Source organism: Panthera leo, chromosome A2, assembly GCF_018350215.1.
Source record: "Panthera leo isolate Ple1 chromosome A2, P.leo_Ple1_pat1.1, whole genome shotgun sequence".
NCBI classification, from domain to species: Eukaryota; Metazoa; Chordata; class Mammalia; order Carnivora; family Felidae; genus Panthera; species Panthera leo.
In genome coordinates this window covers 78,259,394-78,278,455 of record NC_056680.1, presented here as the reverse complement: position 1 = coordinate 78,278,455, position 19,062 = coordinate 78,259,394, and the positions used below count along the sequence as shown (strand labels likewise).

The 19,062-nt window shown below is 42.9% G+C and overlaps 1 pseudogene; it reads left to right on the top strand.

Moving 5' to 3' along the window:
- The first annotated feature begins 1,386 nt into the window (after window positions 1-1,386).
- LOC122213152 lies at window positions 1,387-18,263 on the top strand (annotated as a pseudogene).
- Window positions 18,264-19,062: the final 799 nt, after the last annotated feature.

Genomic DNA, 19,062 nt, shown 5'->3' with positions numbered 1-19,062 from the left:
TTTTTTTAATGTTTTATTTATTTTTAAGACAGAGACAGAGCATGAGAGAGGGCGGGGCAGAGAGACAGGGAGACACAGAATCCGAAACAGGATCCAGGTTCTGAGCCGTCAGGCAGCACAGACCCGCCCGATGCGGGGCTGGAACCCACAAACTGTGAGACCATGACCTGTGCGGAAGTCGGACTCTTAACCAACTGAGCCACCCAGGCGCCCCGTTTTTTAAAGATTTTATTTTTAAGTAATCTCTGCAGCCAACATGGGGCTTGAACTCACAACGTCAAGATCACAAGTCGCATGCTCTACGGACTGAGCCAGCCAGGCGCCCCCACTGGTGACATTTATTAAACTATGTGTCTTGGGGCGCCTTGGTGGTTCAGTTGGTTAAGCATCCAACTGTTGATTTCCGCTCAGGTCATGATCTCACTGTTTGTGGGTTGGAGCCCCATGTGGGGCTATTGAGCTGACAGCCCAGAGCCTCCTTGCGATTCTCTCTCCCTCTCTCTCTCTCTGCTCCTCCTCTTCGCATGTGCCCTCTTTCTCAAAATAAATAAACATTAAACAACAACAACAACAACAAAACTACTGTGTCTTAACCCCAAACCTGCCCTTCTACCCTCAGGCGTGTAATGAGGCAGTTCTGACTCAGCCAAGGGGCTACAATTAGTTCTGCCTGTTGGGGGCGCTAGAGGGAGGCTGGAGGCTGGAGGCCTTGCTCCTTCCTGTTGGCTGGCGGTCCCGTCAGCATCACCTCTTCACAGCAGGAGTTGTTTCCAGTGTCAGGTTTTATGTTACTCCTCAGACCAGCCTGTCCTGGTAGAATGAACAACACCAGACAGTTCCCTCTCCTCAGACCTCTGGGTCCCAGCTCCCTCCTCTGAGCTTCTGAGGCACCCCAGCTCTGCACTGTGTTCCCTAACCGCCCCCCCACCCCCACCCGGGGAGATGGGGAACATGCATTATTACTGTTACCACCATGTCCCCTTTGTCCTTTGTTATTCTCCAGCACCTGTTCAACCTAACAATGCCTTACATGTTTTTGTGAAAGTAACTCATCTAACTGCAATAAAAAAGTAATTTTCAGGGTGTCTGGGTCTGTTAAGCATCTGACTTTGGCTCAATTAGTGATCTCATGGTTTGTGAGTTCGCGCCCCACATCAGGCTCTGTGCTGACAGCAAGGAGCCTACTTGGGATTCTCTCTCTCTCTCCCTCTGTCTCTGCCCCTCCCCTGCCCATTCTTTCTCTCAAAATAAATAAGCTTTAAAAAAAAAAAAAAAAAAAAGGTAATTTTCTGTTTTTCCTCTATACTCTAATGGACACATGATTCTACCAGTAACAGGTGTTTGGACTGTCTCCTGTTTGGGCTATTATGAGTAACACTACTATGAATGTCCTTGTCTCTGTCTGTTGGTAAATATGTCAAGATCTACGGAACTGCTAAGTCACAGGGAATGTGTGCGCTCACTTTTAGCAGGTACTGCCCAAACATTTCCCAAAGTGCTTGTAGAAATGACTGCATTGATTCTAAGGCATTCCCTGGATCTCACAGCTGATTCTCAGAACTTTTAAAAGTCAATAAGCCCCACACCGTTGTAATTTAATCTCTACCTCAGGATTTTTATGTTGCAATGCTAAAGCAAACTAGACTTCATGTTGCATAAAGATAGACTGTATGTCCTTAATTCCTCTGTGAGTGTCTGGCACATAGTACGTGATGTTGAATAAATAATACGAATAATAAAAGGAAGTTTAAATCTGTCCTTTCGTACAGTTGAACTAATGTGCAACAGTAACGTAAATTGAGGTCAGTTCTACCCTATCCTAAGACACACTCAGTAACCGGAGAGCACGTTGCACTGGGTAGTTGTAGATAAAAAGGCCTCAATTTCCACGGGCTGGTTCTATTGCCCCGCGAGACCCATTTTGCTTCTCACGGTCTGCTTAAATGTTTGATACAGGAGCAGACACAACACAACAGTGGCAGGGGGAGCTGCTTTTGGGTTGGGGCAGCCTTGTCTGGAACATCAACCTCGTCGTTTAAACCCTCTCACTGAACGCCTTGGTGGCTCGGTCGGTTGAATGTCGGACTCTTGATTTCGGCTCAGGTCACGATCCCAGGGTCATGGGATCGAGTCCCGCGTTGAGCACTGCAGTGAGCTTGGAACCTGCACTCAGCGAGATTCTCTCACTCACTTCCCCTGTCCCGCATAAAATAAGATATAAAATAAAATAAAAAATAAAATAAAATAAAATAAAGTAAAAAATTTAAAAAAGGGCGTACCTGGGTGGCTCAGTCGGTTAAACGTCTGACTCTTGACTTCGGCTCAGGTCATGATCTCACGGTTCTTGAGTTCAAGCCCCACATTGGGTTATCTGCTGTCAGCACAGAGCCCACTTCAGATCCTCTGTGCCCTCTTCTCTCTGCCCTACTCACACTCTCTCAAAAATAAAAACATTAAAAAAAATAAAATAAGCTCTCTCTCAAGAACCTTTTTTTTAAGTAAGCTCTACACCCAAAATGGGGGCTTGAACTCACAACCCCAAGATCAAGAGTCACATATTCTACCAACTGAGCCACCTAGGCACCCCCTTTTTCAAAAATCTTTAATGGAAATCCCCAAATGAAAGGAATCCCCTAGGATTTATTCTCAGAGTGACTCAGACTTCAGGGTGCTCCTCTCAAACCTCTGTGAGGTCTTTTTTTTTTCTTTTAAATATGTATATTTTGAAAAAGAGAGAGAGGGTAAGCAGAGGTGGAGCAGAGAGAAAGGGAGAGAGAATCCCAGGGAGCCTCCATGCTGCCACCACAGAGCTTAGGGCTCAAGCCCAAAAACTGTGAGATCGTGACCTGAACCAAAATCAAGAGTCAGGCATTTAACCGACTGAGCCACCCCCGCGCCTCTGCAAGGTCTTAAGAATCATGGGGCGCCTGGGTGGCGCAGTCGGTTGAGCGGCCGACTTCAGCCAGGTCACGATCTCACGGTCCGTGAGTTCGAGCCCCGCGTCGGGCTCTGGGCTGATGGCTCAGAGCCTGGAGCCTGTTTCCGATTCTGTGTCTCCCTCTTTCTCTGTCCCTCCCCCGTTCATGCTCTGTCTCTCTCTGTCCCAAAAATAAATAAATTAAAAAAAAAAATTTAAAAAAAAGAATCAACCTACACAAGCCCCAGGGCAAACAACCCACATCTGCTGACCCCACCTGGAACCCTTCACAAACCAAACTTTGAGGAACCAATGGGTTTCTAACACCTGCTGGGAACTCAGGGCTCCTGACTTCAGCTGACCATGGAGAAGTAGCAGCTTGCTAGAAGCTCCTAACGTAGGAGGCTGACCACCACCTAGCACGTCAAACTGCTCAACAAAAATTAGGGCAGGGAAAGGAGGAGGAGGAGTGACGGCGACATATACATGTGTTTATAAAATAAATCTTTTTAAGTTTTATTTATTTAACTGATCACTACACCCCATGTAGGGGTCGAACTCACAACTCCAAGATCAAGACTCAGATGTTCCAACAACTGAGCCAGGCAGGCGCCCCTATAGAATAATCTTTATTTGTTGTAGAACAACACAATTTCCAATTGCATATACCTGTTTTTATATAATGTAGGCTTACCAGGGCAATATTTTCTGACTTTACAAGTAATGCAACCTCACTGAGGTTCCATTAATAATAGAGTCAAAACAATCCAGAAAGTGGGGACTTTTTTTGTTTGATGAAATGGTGAGGAAGCAGATATACCTAACTCTGAATTAAAGACAACGGTATTTTTTAATCGCTGGGTACGGAAGGCATGTTTTTGTGGCCTGTCACAGCCGGTGATGTACAGCAAACGGATGTCTCTTCTCATGCACTATTTGTCACCAGACAGGAAGTCAGCGTGTTCTGTTGTCGTAGTGCAAGGTGATATAAGAGCCTCCTGTTTTTGAGTCCTCAGACACTTCTTCAGTTCTCTCCCCTCCCCTTCTCGTCTAATGCTAGATTCACAGCCATGTAACACCTAAAGAACCTAGTCATCACAAGTTGGGTATTGCCTCATTTGTCTATTGCTGCATAGAAAGACAACCTAAAATTCGTAGCTTAAAACAACAATGATCTATTATTTCTCCCAATGCTGTGGGTTCACTAGGCAGTTCTTCTGATCTCATCTGGGCTCACTCAGGCTATTGCATCCATCTGGTGGGTGAGCTAGACCCAGAGGGCCCAAGATGACCCCATCCCTATATCTGAGACAGTGAAGGGACTGGAAGGCTGGGACCTCTCTCTCTCTCCATGCAGTCTTTTGTCATTAGCTAGTCTATCTGAGCTTTTTACATGGCAAGTCTCAAGAGAGCGAAGACACAAGCTGTGGAGGCTCCAGAAAACTCAGACGATGACACTTCCACAATATTCTATTGCTTTAAGCAAATCCTAAGGCCAGATTTATTGCAAGACTCAATGATACCAAGCGCGTGATTTTAGGGAGATGTGATTCATCAGGGCCACTTTATAGCAATCTACCATAGGGTGTGTGTGTGTGTGTGTGTGTGTGTGTGTGTAAAATCCAGTTGGACTTCATTAGTAGCATGCTTGCCAATGTACCTAAACCTCTGTAAGTTCAATCTGTCAACAGTTTTGTTTTGTTTTGTTTAGCAACCACAGGAACAAAATAATAAGCTAGGAATATACATTATATTTATGTTGCAATTTCTGGCTAAAAGAATGCTTTCAGATCAATTAAAAAAATTTTTTTTTTCAAATCTACCCTGTGAAATAGGTAATGTGCATGGGGTATAATAAGACATACACTTGGTATTTGATCTCAGTTCCTGGCACAGAGCTTTTAACACCTTTGAGACTTTCTCGGTATTAGAAAGGTCTTTATTTTTCCATGATGAGCCCCTTTTGGTCACACCTGGCCAACTTAGGGTAATGCTTCTGGTAAGCCTCAAGATGAGGCTGGTCACCAGAAAGACCAAGTGAAGAGAGGATTGAAAGTTTCAGCCCTACCCCTGACCTCCTTTGAAGGAAGGATTGCTAAAGGATTTCGCAGTTAAAGATAAAAACTTTTTTAAAGTTTATTTAATTATTTTGAGAGGGAGAGAGAGAGAGTGTGGGCACACACATGCACATGAGCGGGGCAGGGGCAGAGAGGGAGGGAGAGAGAGAATCCCAAGCAGGCTCCGCACTGTCAGCGCCGAGCCCAACTTGGGGCTCAAACCCACAAACCATGAGATCAGATCATGACCTGAGCCAAAACCAAGAGTCGAATACTCAGCTGACTGAGCCACCCAGGTGCCCCGAAGATAAAAACTCTTGGATGACATTTGAACTTCCCAGCTGTTGAAGCATCAAAGTGCTGCAAGGGTGATGTGCCCCAAGAGGGTGTGGAAGCCCTGTGCACCCCGCCACCCAAACCTTGCCCTACACATCACCTCTGTTTGGCTGCTCCTCTGTAGCTTTTATAATAAACCAATAAAATGCCCTCCTGAGTTCTACGAGCCTTTCTAGCAAATTATCGATAACCTGAGTTATCGAACCTGATAATTTGTTGTGGCAACCCCTGCTTTTTTATCGCCAGTCAGAATAAGTCTGGGTGGTCTCTCCGAGACTTGAAACTGGTCCTGAAGCAGGAAGGGAGGCAGCTTTGTAGGGTCCGTGCTAACTCCAGACAGTTATTGTCAAAACTGAAGTGAATTGTGTGTTTTTTGTTTGTTTTTAAATTAAAAAAAATTTTTTTAATGTTTATTTATTTTTGAGAGAGAGAGAGAGAGAGAGAGAGAGAGAAACAGAGCACAAGCAGGGGAGGAGCAGAGAGAGAGGGAGACACAGGATCTGAAGCAGGCTCTAGGCTCTGACCTGTCAGCGTAGAGCCCCACACAGGGCTCAAACTCACAAGCTGTGAGATCATGACCTGAGCAGACGTCAGATGCTTAACGGACTGAGCCACCCAAGCGCCCCTAGAAATGAATTGTTGAATACCCAGTTGGTGTCCTGAGCATTAGAGAATTGGTTGTGGGCTTTGGAAAACATTCCAGAGGTCCCATTTTTGCAGTAGGTAGGAGAGCTAGGACACACACAACATTTTCACTCAACATACACTTTTTCCCCACATTGGTTCCTCCTCTTTAGGAGTCAAAGATTAGTTCACGGGCACCTGGGTGGCTCAGTCAGTTGACCTCCAACTTCAGCTCAGGTCATGATCTCCTGGTTCATGAGTTCAAGCCCCACATCAGGGTTGCTGCTGTCAGTGCAGAGCCCACTGTGGATCCTCTGTCCCCTCTCTTTGCTCCTCCCCCACTTGCACTCCCTCAAAAATAAATTTTTGACATTTTGACATTAAAAAGAAATAAAAATAAGACATTATTTCATAAGTCATAAGACATTACCCAATACTCCCTCTGTATGTGTGAAAGACTAGAGACCATTACACCTAAAACCAAAAGAGAAAAAAAATGAAGAGGAAAAGTTCTCTTAACTGAAAGTTCTGCCACACAATAGGCAGACTCTCCTGCTGCAGCCAAAATTTCCAGAAGGAATCAAAGCTCTTATAACCCAATCCAAAGTTCCAAGGAGAAAATTGAGTTGACAGTCATATATTGATATGCATGTACATATAGCACCACTAGAAATGAGGTATCTAAGTTCTCTGAAAACAAATAAACTGAATACCATGAGAGCAAACTTATCTGCTAATAGTTCCTGGCAAGCATTAAAATAAATTTAGAGGAGCTAGTGATGCTGGACGTGTCCAGAAAATGAATTACACTGAGATTTATAAAACAAAACAAAAGCTTACTAGACGTTTTCAGTGGGATAAAGTCTGAAAAATCGGCCAGTATCTTCTGAAAAATAGAAATAGGTAGTTCTGTAATGACAAGCTACAGTTAGAATATCGTCCTGCATGTTAACCTCTAAAGGCAGTTTGAGAGCCCCTGTCACTTGCAGCACCTTGGACAGAGGATTCGGTGGTTTCATTAGCCTCAGTAGCCTTCTGGGGGCTCTTGTTTAGGAAGGATTCTATCTCCTGATCTATGAACATGCTCCACCTCTTCCTCTTGGAGTAAAACCATCTTCTAAATAGTTTTTCCCCTACATTGTTTTGTTCAATTACAATGAATGACAATGAATTGTTTTGTTCAATTACAATGAATTGCAATTTTGTTCAATTACATAAAATTGTGGTATTTCAAATGTAAATGTGTAAACCAGGGAAAAAAGGTAAAAATATTTCCATACTTAAGGCACACGATTACTACAGTATCTTTCACTAACTGGTCTGCTAGCATAGCCTTTCATGCTACAAATATCTTATGTTACTAGCACTATAGCATCCCCTGCTTTCCCTCATCCCTTACTTCAGATTTGTCACTGCTAATCAGTCTTCTAGAAACTTCCTTCCCATAACCCAAAGGGAAGAAAAAGCTTACTTGTTCTTATTTCCCTTGAGCACACTTACACTTTCTCTCTTCTTTAGTCACATACCAGATCCAAACCATCTTCCTCAGGTAACAGTCATCATTGGACACCTACCAACTGGCAGAGCTCTATTTTTGTTTGTTTCTGTGTCCACCATCCTTCTGTTATTTGACTATATTTTGATTGATCTAAGCCAGTGGTTCTCAAACTTTTCAGTCTCAGAATCTCTTGACACTCTCAGAAATGATTGAGAACCTCAGAGAACTTTTGTGTTATATATCACTACTTAACATAATAGAAATTAAAACCATAGGGTGCCTGGGTGGCTCAGTCGATTAAGTGTCAGACTTCAACTTAGGTCATGATCTCATGGTTCGTGAGTTTAAATCCTGCGTCAGGCTCTGTGCTGACAGCTTAGAACCTGGAGACTCCTTCGGGTTCTGTGTCTCCCTCTTTTTCTGCCCTTCTCCTGCTCATACTCTCTCTCTCTCTCTCTCAAAAATAAATAAACATTAAAAAGTTAAAAAAAACAGAAATTGAAACCAGGATTAAGAATTTATATTAAAGTAATAATATGCCTACAATGTTAATTTAAAGAACATATTTTAATGAAAAGTAACTATATTTTCCAAAATAAAATATTTAGTTAGAAGAGTGGCACTGTTTTACATTTTTGCAAATGTCTCTAATGTCTGGCTTAAGAGAAGACAGAATCTCATATCTGCATGTGCATTTAACTCACGGCCATCCCATGCCACGCAGCCTCTAGGGGACTCCACTGTCCACTCCTGAGACAATATAAAGGAAAAGGGAAAAAATTTGAAACTATCAAAAAGGATCTCCCATGCTTCCCAGACCAATGTTAGGAGTCACTGGTTTAAACAAATCATGGAGGTACCTCAGGGATGAGCATGTGACTCAGTTCTCCTCAATGAGGCATAGGACCCAGTTCTCAATGAGACAAGAAGGGGTGTCTTCTAGATGTTTTGGGGAAAGGTTTCTTTCCCCTTTAAAAAGAAAAAGAGGGGCGCCTGGCTGGCTCAGTTGGTGGAGCGCATGACTCTTGATCCCTGGGTTCAAGTCCCACAGTTGGGTGTAGAGATTACTTAAAAAAATAAAATCTTTAGGGGCGCCTGGGTGGCTCAGTCAGTTAAGCGTCCAACTCTTGGTTTTGGCACAGGTCATGGTCTCGTGGTTTGTGGCTTTGTCAGCTCCATGCTGACAGTGCAGACCCTGCTTGGGATTCTCTCTCTCTCCTTCTCACTCTGCCCCTCCCCCGCTTATGCTCTCTCTTTCTCAAAATACATAAAAACTTAAAAAAATAATAAACATAAAAGAAAATATTTTAAGAAAAAAAAGAAAAAGGTGTTTATCAGCCAGTGATTGGTTTAAGAATAGAAAGGACTCTAAATACATCAAATAAAAAGGGATTTGATACAGGGAATAAGGTGATTAGAAAGTCATTGAAAGCCTGGAAAAGCAGACATCTGGAGGCTGCCCACGGGACTCTGGTTCAAGGTCACGTCAATGTAGCTGCAATTCAAAGATTAAGAAACTGCTATAACTGGGGTGCCTGGGTGGCTCCATCCATTGAGCGTCAGATTCGTTTTGAGAAAGAGAGAGCACTCTGTGCACGAGTGGGAGAGGGGCAGAGAGAGAGGGAGACAGAATCCCAACAGGTCCCTGCACTGTGAGCACAGAGCCCGACTCGGGGCTTAAACTCCTGAAACCGGTGAGATCATAACCTGAGCTGCTATCAAGAGTCAGATGCTTAACTGACTGAGCCCCCCAGGCACCCAAGCATCAGACTCTTGATTTCAGGTCATAATCCCAGGATTGTGAGATGGAGCCATGCTGGGTGTAAAGCATGCTTGAGCCAGTCTCTCTCTCTCTCTCTCTCTCTCTCTCCCTCCCTCCCACCCCCCCCCCCCCATCTGCTGGCACTCTCCTGCTCTCTCTCTCTCTCTCTCTAAAATAAAATAAAATAAAGTAAAATAAAATAAAATAAAAAGAAGCTGCTACAACTTCCTTCCACTCACGACAGTGGCGACTGGACTCAGGAGTCCCCTGGAAGCAGTTGCCACCTCAGCCACAACAAAACCCATCTCATTTCCACCTTGTACCTCTCTCTCCTACATCCAGTTGGCAGGACCTGATTCATAGTCTGAATTCTAGCTGCCAAGGAACCTGGAAAATACCGTGTTTAGCTTTCTAGATTCTCAAAATAGATGACAAATAAAATGGATATTGAGAGAATCAATCCAAGACTCCACCACAAGAGGGGAAAAAGGATCCCTTTCTTTCTGCAGGATTCCATGCTACCTGGTCACCAGGAGGGGAATTAAGAGGCAGTTCATGAAAAGAGGACGTGCTGAGGATGGCAGAGAGGAAATGGGAAAGGATAACATGGTTGAACTATTGAATTAATCAACTTGAAACTGCTTACTTCTAGATTTCTTATATATAATATAATAAATCTCATTATTTAAACCATTTAAGTTACATTTTAACCCAATCTCTTCTTTTTCCTCCTCCAGTCTTCTGCCTTCAAGTCCTTGCCTTCAGGTTCTCATAATGTATGAAATTAACAACCTCTCTTCTCCCCTTTCAGTCTCAGCTACAATCCATCTACAATATACTTTCTCTGAAGTACCCAACTTACTATCATATCTGTAGAGAGCTGAGTCAGTTACTTAAATGGTAAAAATGTAGAGGTCCATTAAAGGCTCCTAGTTCAAATATCTTCCCTTCAATTGCACGCAGAGACTTCACCATTAGAGAGTCATTTCCTTGAGGGGTTCTTGGCATGTAATTCTTGATTTCAGGGTCATGAATTTGAGCCCCACATTGAGCATAGAGTTTACTTAAAAAAAAAAAAGTCATTTCTTTGAGTTTGAGCTTGGACTTTTTAATCTCAAAAAGTAATTTTTAGGGGCGCCTGGGTGGCTCAGTCGGTTGAGCGTCCGACTTCAGCTCAGGTCATGATCTCGCAATCTGTGAGTTCAAGCCCCGCGTTGGGCCCTGTGCTGACAGATCAGAGCCTAGAGCCTGTTTCAGATTCTGTGTCTCCCTCTCTCTCTGCCCCCTTCCCGCTCATGCTCTGTCTCTCTCACTCTCAAAAATGAATAAATGTTAAAAAAATTTTTTTAAAGTAATTTTTAATTTCTGGATGAAATTATGTAATGTATAGAATTTGCTTAAAACTTATGTAGTGATGGGCATGAGGAAAAGCAGACATATGGATAAAATCAACTTGACCAAGAGTGGTTAAGACTGTTGAAGCATGAACCTACCTAGGAGTAACAACAACCACAACAATAACCACCACAACTTCTTCTGTACATGTCTAAAATTTGAAACTTTTCATCTTCTTAGCCCACTTAAAGAAGTCATCTTGAAAATTATAAATACTCGGGGTGCCTGGGTGGCTCAGTCTGTTGAGCGTCTGACTTCGGCTCAGGTCATGATCTCATGGTTCATGAGTTCGAGCCCCGCGTTGGGCTCTGTACTGATAGCTCAGAGCCTGGAGCCTTCTTCTGCTTCTGTGTCTCCTTCTCTCTCTGCCCCTAACCCACTCACGTTCTGTCTCTGTCTCTCTCAAAAATAAATAAAAGTTAAAAAAAAATTTTTTTTAAAGAAAATTTTAAATACTCCACCTGAGGGTTATACAGTAAGAGATGATCAGATATTAAGACTTAAAGAGGCATTACATGCTCAAATTAAGCTGCATTGCTACAACTAGGCTGGAGCCTATGGATGTGAGCTTCGTTGGAAGGAAAAAATGGATGAGGCAGATGTTGTACGTGGCAGCCCAATGACCATATCCAGCTATCGTATGTTTTGTTGGTTCACAAAAAGCATAGTGAAGCATGGTTAAAATAATTTCACTACCTGCATTACCTATATTAAAAGATTTTATGTAAATGAATGCAGATTTTCCTATATTTTATTTTAGAGAGAGGGCACAAGTGAGCAAGTGGCAGAGAGAGAGAGAGAGAGAGAGAGAGAGAGAGAGAGAAATGGGGCTCACCTGAAGCTGGGCTCAAACTCCCTGATGCGGGGCTCCAACTCATGAACCTTTTGACCATGACCTGAGCCCAAGTCAGATGCTTAACCAACTGAGCCACCCAGGCGCCCTAGATTTTCATATTCTATTAAATGCATGAGATCTGTCCAAACTGGATCTTCATTCCCACAAGCAACATACATTCTCTGCTTTGCCAGAATCCTCACCAAGCCTGCTTCCCACGACATTCGTTATAGATAGCAGAGCCAGACTGCTCTGGGTTTGAATACTGGCTCCACTACTTTGTGCTCTTGGACAATAATTTATTCTCTCTGTGCCACTATTTCCTCAAGTTAAATGGGGATTATAATAGTATCTTTATCAGTGGGTTATTGAGAGGAATAAATGAGTCAAAATATATCAAGTGCTTAGAATAGTGCTGGGCACATAGTAAGAGCAAATAAGCATTTGTCATCAACATTGTCATCATTATCATTTTCTTAGCTCTATAAGCATTTGAGTTTACCATCCCCGGCTCCAATACTCAAACTTTAACATATATTAGAAACACATGGGGTTTGGCTTTAAATGCAACTTATCAGGGGGTGCCTGTCTGGCTCCATCAGTAGAGCATGTGATTCTTGATCTCAAGGTCATAAGTTCAAAACCCACATTAGGCGTGGAGCCTCATTAACTAAAAAATGATAATAATAAATACCACTTATCAGATTCCAACCCAATCTTGTTTACTAGGTTCAATTTGGAGACCAAGGGATGTGCATTTTAACAAGCAGCCAGATGATCAAATGTTTTTTTGATATTGTACCCCATCAGTAAACATTTCAAGAAAGCACCCTCAATATGATATTTACTTATTTTTATGAATTACTACATCAGTCACAAAACCAACATATTACCTGCATTATAAAATTGTACAAAAACATTTTAGAAAGACAAAATAAAGATAACTAAAAATAATTCTATAATTTACAAAATCAAGACTTTTTGTTCTTACTAAAAATGTTGCCAGTACTAACTTTGTAGTGAGAGAAAAATGACTAATTATGGTCCTTTCAAATTTTTAAATCTTGGTTTGACACTTTATGACATAGCAATTCATAAAAACACTTCTAAGTTCAGTTTATTTTTGTACTTGATCTTAATGGCTATCAAAGCAAAGAAGATATTTCATAAAGGTTTGATATATAATAAACACTTAGGGCAAAGTTTATCAGTAATGATAAGTGCCTGAGTGGCTTAGTCAGTTCAGCATCTGACTTGGGCTCAGGTCATGATCTTGTGGTTTGTGGGTTAGAGACCCACGCTGGGCTCGCTGCTGTCAGCATGGAGCCCGCTTGGGATCCTCTGTCCCCCTCTTTCTCTGCCCCTCCCCCACTTGCACACACACTCTCTCTCTCTCTCAAAAATAAATACTAAAAAAATGTTAAGGGATAGAAAATAATGATAAGAATAAAAATTTTTATTTCAAGTAGTCCTCATAATTTTTTTTTCTTTTCTTTCTTTCTTTCTTTCTTTCTCTTTCTTTTTTTTTAATTGGCTTTATGCCCAATGCAGATCCCAAGGCAGGGCTTGAATTCATGACCCTTAGATCAAGACCTGAGCTGAGATCAAGAGTTTGGGGGTGCCTGGGTGGCTCAGTTAGTTAAGTGTCTGACTTCAGTCTGGTGATGATCTCACAGTTCATGGGTTCGAACCCCACATCGGGCTCTGTGCTGACAGCTTGGAGCCTGGAGCCTGCATTGGATTCTGTGTCTCCCTCTCTTTCTGACCTTCCCCTGCTCACGCTCTGTCTCTCTCTCTCTCAAAAAATAAATAAACATTAAAAAAGTGAAAAAAATTATAGACCTCAGAGACATGTTTTTCTTTTTTTAATTTTTTAAAGTTTATTTTGAGAGACAGAGCGAACAGGGGAAGGGAAGAGAGAAGAGAGAGAGAATTCCAAGCAGCCTCTGCGCCGTCAGTGCTCAGCCCGACATGGGGCCGAACTCACCAACCATGAGATCATGACCTGAGCCGAAATCAAGAGTCAGACGCTTAACTGACAGAGTCACTGAGGTGCCCCTCAAAGAGATGTTTTTCGATGTGGTCATGTATCTGTTGATATTTATCATATTGGAAATTAAAACAGAAAAAATTTAAAAAACAAGAATCCTTAAGTGCACATTCCATTTGCAGCAGAATGATGATGGCATCCATGTCACGGAGCCTATAGAAAACCCCACTGCATACTTAGGAGAGTTTGAGAGTGGAAAAAGGCACAAACGTCTTAGTGCTATGAATTTGGGGCTCACAGAACTCCTGTGGGTTCCCAGACCTCACTTTGAGAATCAATGCTCTAGGGAACTTTTTTTTTAAATTTTTTTTTAACGTTTATTTATTTTTGAGACAGAGAGAGACAGAGCATGAACGGGGGAGGGTCAGAGAGAGGGAGACACAGAATCTGAAACAGGCTCCAGGCTCCGAGCTGTCAGCACAGAGCCCGACGCGGGGCTCGAACTCACGGACCGAGAGATCATGACCTGAACCGAAGTCGGCCACTCAACCGACTGAGCCACCCAGGTGCCCCGGGAACTTTTTTTTTTTTTTTAAGTAGGCTCCACGCCCAATGTGGGGCTTGATCTTACCACTCAGAGATCAAGTGTTGCATATTCCACGGACTGAGCCATCCAGGCACCCCTCCAGGGGAATCTTTTTAAAGCCATAGGTTAATTTTGTGAGGGTTGGTTTCATTAAACTAGATAATACAACCTACAAATCTAGTAACTAGGCTTGGGTAATCTGCAAATGGCCCCGTATTCTGGAGTGTGATGATGCCTCCATGTCAGGAACCCCCAGTCTTTCCTCAGAATAACATATTTGATATTGAGTGACTGATATATGAATGACAGGGTACCAGAGTGAAAAATCCACATACTAAATACTGATTGAGCTTAATTTCACATTTGCACAAAAATAAACACAAATGCAAGGTATAATACTTATTCCAACATTCCAAGTAGTCTACACCCCACTTTAGACCAGTCGGTTTAGTTATGCGGGGTATTGCCTAAAGAGAAGAGCTGAGGAGAGGACCCTAGTATAGGTTGAACTGTGTCCGCTAAAAAGAGATTTTGAAGTTTTAACACACCCACTCTTCACCACCATCCCTGTGAATGTAACCTTATTTAGAAATAGTCTTTGGAGATGTCATCAAGTTAAAAAGAGGTCACACTGGATTAGGGTGGGTCCTAATCCAATGACTGGTGACCTTGTAAGAAGAGGGAAATTTGGATACAAAGATACAGAAGATACAGAGACAGAGGGAAGAAGGCCACGTGACCTCAGAGGCAGAGACTGAAGTAGTACATCTACAAGGCAAGGAATGCTGAGAGCGTGGGCAGCTACCAAAAGCTAGGAAGAAACCAGGAAGCGTTCTTCCCTAGACCTGCACAGGGAGTATGGCCCTACTGAGGCCTGGATTTCAGACTCCCAGCTTCCAGCCATGAGGAGAGAAGACATTTCTGGATTTTTGTTTTGTTTTAAGTAATCTCTACACCCAATGAGGGGCTTGAACTCATGACCCAGAGGTCAAAAGTCACATGCTCTTCTGACTGAGCCAACCAGTTGCCCCAACATTTCTGTTACTTTAAGCCAGTTTGTTATAGCAACCCTAGGGAACTAATGAAGGGGCCCATGTTTGGAGAGGCTTTTTGGGTCTTTGAGAAAAAGGTCTGAGGGCAGGGCTGGGAAAGACAAACTCTAGCTGCTGTTCTGCAGTTCTATCTTTCGATAATGTACTAGCATTTCTCCTAACTCTATCACATTCTGAGCTATTAATGATCTATTCTCTTTATCCTATTTATTATCTATTTACTGAGTAGATATTTCCTTTCTTTATCCTACTTCTATTTGTCAGCGCTTTGACAATCAAAGCAAAAATCTATTTAAAAAAAATTTTTTTTTAACGTTCATTCATTCTTTAAAAATTTTTATTTTTTATTTATTTTTTTTTAATTTTGAGACAGGGAGAGACAGAGCATGAACGGGGGAGGGTCAGAGAGAGGGAGACACAGAATCTGAAACAGGCTCCAGGCTCTGAGCTGTCAGCACAGAGCCTGACGCGGGGCTCGAACCCACAGACCGCGAGATCACGACCCGAGCCGAAGTCGGCCACTTAACCGACTGAGCCACCCAGGTGCCCCATGTTCATTCATTCTTGAGACAGAGAGAGACAGAGCATGAGCAGGGGAGGGGCAGAGAGAGAGGGAGACATGGAATTAGAAGCAGGCTCCAGGCTCCAAGCTGTCAGCACAGAGCCCGATTCGGCGCTCGAACCCACGCACCACGAGACCATGACCTGAGCCGAAGTCGGATGCTCAACCAACTGAGCCACCCAGGTGCACCCCCCTTTTTTTTTTAATAGGCTCCACACCCAATGTGGGGCTTGAGCTCATGACCCTGAGATCAAGAGTCATGTGTTCTACCAACTGAGCCAGCCAGATGCCCCAAAAGTCTATTTTTTGTTGTGTATTTCAATATGTTGGTTTGACTCTACAACTGGGAGGCCTCAGTAAATATTTGTTTACTAATGTAAGAGATAGGAAAGGTCTTCTAAAGGTTATGTGTTGTAGAGAGATTGAAATTTCTGCAACTTAGAATTCACTTATAAGAAGTTCTCTTTTACACTGAATATGTGTTATTTAATGTTTTTTACCTATAAATTTGAGTAGAAGCACTCTGTAGCTGATAATAACTTGTACCTATTCCTTTTTTTTTTTTTTTTGCTTAGGGTATTTCAGAATCGCTGATGTGTTTAGATGACTTTGTTGTTTATATCTATCTGTCATTTTTTTAATGGCATAAAACATTTAAACACATTTCGTCAATATGACGCCAAAAATACAGACTTGTCCTTTTCCCTTACTTTCATGTGTGACATTTGAAGACATTGTTTAACATGTCCACCAAAGTATTATTTAATTATCTAGGACCTAGGGGTCAGCAAACTGTTTCTGGAAAAAAAAAAAAAAGAATCAGTCAATTATTCAGGTTTTTGGATTTTACAATCCTTGAAAAACGTAAAGGCCATTCTTAACTCATGGGCTGTGCCAAAACATCCACTGGCTACATTTGGCCTGCTGAGGACAGTTTGCTGATTCTAGAAGTCCCTTTGTTTCACTTGTTTGTTTCCCTATTCGCCATTGATTAAAAGTCTAGATCTTATGAATTCACATGTTAAGATGTATTTTTCTCCAGTAAGGGTAATATTAATCTGTCTGACAGAAATATAACATCAAAGGTTATGGGAAAAGAATTTTATGGTTTATTATCAAAAGATATTAACTAACCAGTTTTGTATCTAACAGAGCAATTCTTTTTTTTTTTTAAAGTTAAACTTTAGGGGCACCTGGGTGGCTCAGTTGGTTAAGTGTCCGACTCTTGATTTCGGCTCAAGTCATGAACTCCCAGTTTGTGAGTTTGAGTCCCAAGTTGAGCTCTGCACTGGTGGTGTGTGGCCTGCTTGGGATTCTTTCTCTCTCCCTCTCTCTCTGCCCTTCCCCTTCTAGTGGATGCGTGTGCTCTCTCTCAAAACAAGTGAATAAACCTAAAAATAAATAAATATATAAAAATTTAAAATTCAAGATTTTTGTAGATTTACTTTCAGTTGTAAGAGATAATACAGAGAGATGCTGTGTACTCTCTACCCAGTTTCCACAACAGGAACATCTTGCAGGACTATAGTACAGTATACAGTCAGGATACTGATGAATAGAGTCAAGACAGAGCATTTCCATCACCTCAAGGATCCCTCATGTAGCCATTTTTTTTTAAGTTTATTTATTTTGAGAGAGAGAGAGAGAGGAGAGGGAGAGAGGAGAGAGGGAATCCCAAACAGGCTCCGCACTGTCAGTGAGGAGCCCAATGTAGGGCTCGATACCAGGAACCTTGAGATCATGATCTGAGCCAGAATCAAGACTTGGATGCTTGCTTTTCCATGCTACCCAGGGAGGGGTCCATACGGCATTGTCCTGTGTTCCTGTCATAACTTAAAGGGAAATTTTCACGATATCCTGAGCCCTTGATGTCCTACAAATGCAAGGAGGAGGATGTCCTTAAATTCCCCGCAGCAGGAACCCACCTAGGTGGCATCAACCTTGACTTCCAAATGGAACAGTTCATATACAAGAGGAAAAGTGGTGGCAGCTACATGATAAATCTGAAGAGAACCTGGGAGAAGCTTCTGCTGGCAGCTCGTGCCATTGCTGCCATTGAAACCCCAGCTGATGTCAGTGTCACATCATCTAGGAGTACTGGCCAGTGAGCTGTGCTGAGGTTTGCTGCTGCGGCTGCTGCTGGAGCCACTCCTATTGTTGGCCACTTCACTTCTGGAACCTTCTTCACTAACCCAGATCGAGGCAGCCTTCCGGGAGCCGAGACTTCTGATGGTAACTGATCCCAGAGCTGACCGCCAGCCTCTCACGGAGGCGTCTTCCTTTCACCTGCGTCCATCGCTCTGTGTCACAGACTCGCCTCTGCCCTCTGTGGGCGCTGCCAGCCGTTGCAACAACGGGGGAGCTCGCTCGGTGGGTCCCACGTGGCTGCTGGCCCGGGAAGTTCTGCGCACTCGCGCGCGCGTCTCCCTTTCCGTGAACACCCACGGGAGGTCCTGCCCGATCTCTGCTTCTACAGAGATCCTGAAGCATCGAAAAGGAAGAGCAGGCCGCTGCTGAAAAGGCCGTGCGTGACCAAAGAGGAATTTCAGGGTGAATGGACTGCTCCCGCTCCTGAGTTCAAGTACTGTCGCGGGCCGGTCTGCAGGCGTGCGGGGCCCTCGGGGCCCAATTCAGCAGTCCCCCCACTGAAGACAGGATGTACACAACTCACTGATGAGTTGAAAAAAACCTTCTCCGTGTGTTCCTTCTCTATTTGTATGAGTCATCTACATGCCATCAGTAAGTATATGTGTTGTCAAAGTACATTGTTATGTACAATGTTACATTAGTTTCAGGTGTACAACATGGTGATTCAGCAAGGACATTCTGCTGTGCTCACCACAAGTGTGGCTGCCGTCTGCCACCACACAACACTACGACAGCACCACTGACTATTTCCCTAGGCTGTATCTTTCATCCCCATGACTTAGTCCATAACTGAGCCTGTACCTCCCACTCCCTTGCACCCATTTTGCCCTCCTCCTCCCCCTAGTACCCTCCAGAGAACCACCAGTTTGTCTCTGTATTTATGGGTCTGTTTCTGCATGAGTCACATTTTAAACTTTTTGCAAATAATACTTTGATATAATTACTTATCCCATGCTTGCCCCCTAAAGAGAGTTTCCAGTTGGCTCAGTTTTTTTTTGTTTTTTTGTTTTTTTTTAATTTAGAAAACTTGTATCTAGTCAGAAAAGCTCAGGTCACCTTTTCTCTCCTCCAGCCAGAATAAAAATATAATTTACTTTGAGTTTCAAAGTAATGAAACCTTCAGTGACAGGTTATTTCTGTGACATTTGGGGGTGAGTTAAGAAGAAAGAAATTTTAAAATAGCATTCTTATCCTATGCCACTGGCTCACTTTTCATTTTTTAAGCAATGATTCCAACAGCATATCAGTATAGGGATTTATGATTAATTGGTCAAAAAACCCCATGTGTCTTTCAGACTTC